The following is a 2,642-nucleotide window of genomic DNA, read 5'->3' on the forward strand; positions in this document are numbered from 1 at the left end:
GAGTGTCATGCTGTGCATTCTGAGTGGGCATTGCCTCTGTGGTTATAAGGTGGCAGGGTGGATGCAATTTTCCCCCTTATTTCATGGAAGCTGAATGCTTCAAGGAAGATCTTGCTGCTTTAACCATTTCACGTGCACAAATTGAAATTGGCTATGCAAAAGTAGATGTATTGCAGGCTGCCAGGAAGTGACAAAATTTTGTGCTAATTTATCAAGTACGAATTTCTACCGACCTTCCCAAATTTTCACTCCGGTGTGCTGCTCCTTCCACACACATCATCCGCTGAGTTTGGCCATTCAGTTGGCACAAGAACATCTCAACATGAAATCTTTTTCTGTCAACTTCATTTTTTTTCGCGCCACTCGACAATTATTACCCAGGGCACCTTGAATGCTAATCGAATGTTTTTTGTAGACAACATGATATTTAAGCTTCTGGAGGTTGCAACCTTCATCCCAAAGAAGCAGCCTTGTTCAATAAAGCAATTTTTGCACAGTGTAATGTATATTTATCCCTGCTTTGTGGGCTCCTTCAAGCAATGCAATGACGTTTATATACTATTTACACCTCTGATTAGCCATGTCTGGAATATTTTCCGTTTCTTGTCGACTGGGCACGTGTGCCCTCGATGCATGGTGCATACCTTGTTGAAGTACACTGTGCATCTCTTGCTGATGCGTGCTGTTTATTTTATGAATCATTTAACCACAGCTTGACTTCAATCAACTGTCGTAGCATCTAGGAGTCTCATGAACATTCTCTGGTTAGTTTTGGAAGGAAGGTTTACGTGCCCTTTTGACTGTGATGTAGACTGCAAATTTAATTGCTCTGCTTGTGAAACCCATTTGACTAGGTCAATAAAGAATTAAAAGAGCGATTAAGGAGAAACACTTAGTACACTGCATCTGGTATGGCCCACATAATTAATGGTGAAAGGGAGGTAGTGAGTTCCGAGGGCACTAAAGTCGGGAAAATAGTCCAAAATGTGGAAACAAGAAGTTAATTATCTGACGTTGCAGTGATGTTAAGATGTGGAAGCCTTTGCTCATATATAAAACTTCAGCCTTAATTTTGCTGTAATGAACCTGTAACACTAAGGCCAAACAATAACTGCTTGGAGTATAATCAGTTAGTCTGAACTGGTTTAATGCTCTGCTTTGACATATCCCCTTGAAATGTTATGACACTGGAGGCCTCGGCGGCTATCTCATGGAAATTTCGAGAAAATCATTTCAGTGGAAGTGACCGAAGCTTAGCCGCTGTTGGAACAGCTATAGCATGGGAGTAACAAACGGGCATGTGGTATGCCTGTAAATGGCATGCCGGCCATGTTCTAATGTGCTGGAAAAGCCAGGGGAAGGGGCTCAATCCTTCTAGCCCCCCCCCCCCCCCCCTAAAAAATTGAGTTTTGATCATGTACACGCACTCCTACACACGTGCGAACGAACATGCGTAGTGAGTAGTTCAACCCTGACCACCGTTGGAAGAATTTCTGGCTTCACTCCTGTTCCGAACTTCCGATAGACTGCAGCTGCATGAAGTCTGGCAGCACTGCGATATATGAAATGTATGCCATTTTCTATCGTGCCCCATGTTGTCGGGTGTACGCCGTGTTGGTAGCACACTTATTCTTACTACTGCATACGTTTGATGCTCGCGTCTATTCGGGATAAAATTGAGTGCATGTGTGCACGCAGGCCAAAAAGACGGCACCAAAAAAAAAAAAAAGCGACAACATGAAAGGAATCGCACATCTAAGCAATAACCCAGTGACCTCAGTGTAGGCGTTTATTGCCTCACGCAAAAATTATCTAATCCGTTAAGGAATTTAGTGCATAAGAGGTACCTCTTGGGTACATCTTATGCGCGTTCGTGGGTATCTCTTGTACCCACGAACGTGCTGGAAGCTACGCGGGAAGATGGGGAGAGAAGTCGCGGGGCGAAGTTAGATCTGCGTGTTTCTTGCATGACCTTGAGCGCGTGCGATGAGACGCGCTCGCCCTCTCTCCTTAAGGCCTAAAGACCTCACCTCACGTACCCGTTGCAGCGCATCGCCGTGTGGCTTTTTTACGTGGCGCCGCAGGGGCATTGGGTGTCCCGCCCTCTCCCAATGGAGAGAGAGGGCTCGCGGGATAGTCTAGCCACGCGCCATCGCTTCATCAGGAGAGGGCGTGGAGCCGGGTCAAAAAGCCGCGCAGGCACTGCGCCGTGCTCCCGACCGGGCTGCAGAAATTAGGTGCCTTTCTCTTCTAACCACTACCACCATCAAAAGCCGCGCGCTGCAATGGATGCGTGTGGTGAGGCCTTTGTACCTTGCGCGAGGTTGTGTGGCCACTGTATGGTAGGAGCGCGGCTCCGACTTGTGGCCGCAGTCTGTGTCAAGAAGTACAGCACTTGCGGATTCAGTGCGACATTAAATTTTCCAGTATAACGTCTGCGCAATCATTCGAGATAAACACGTTGTGGCGCGACGAATCTGGTCACTAAAAGTGATGCTACATCTGATATACACGTTCAGGTGGAAGTTACGCCGACCGAGTGAGAACCTTATTTTGATGCAAACGTGACTAGAGGCAGGGCGGAGCCGGAGTTCACACTATCTCAGCCAGGCATTCACCCCCAAGAAGGTGCCTGAAGTTGG

This window comes from Rhipicephalus microplus, chromosome 9, assembly GCF_043290135.1.
Source record: "Rhipicephalus microplus isolate Deutch F79 chromosome 9, USDA_Rmic, whole genome shotgun sequence".
Lineage (NCBI taxonomy): Eukaryota > Metazoa > Arthropoda > Arachnida > Ixodida > Ixodidae > Rhipicephalus > Rhipicephalus microplus.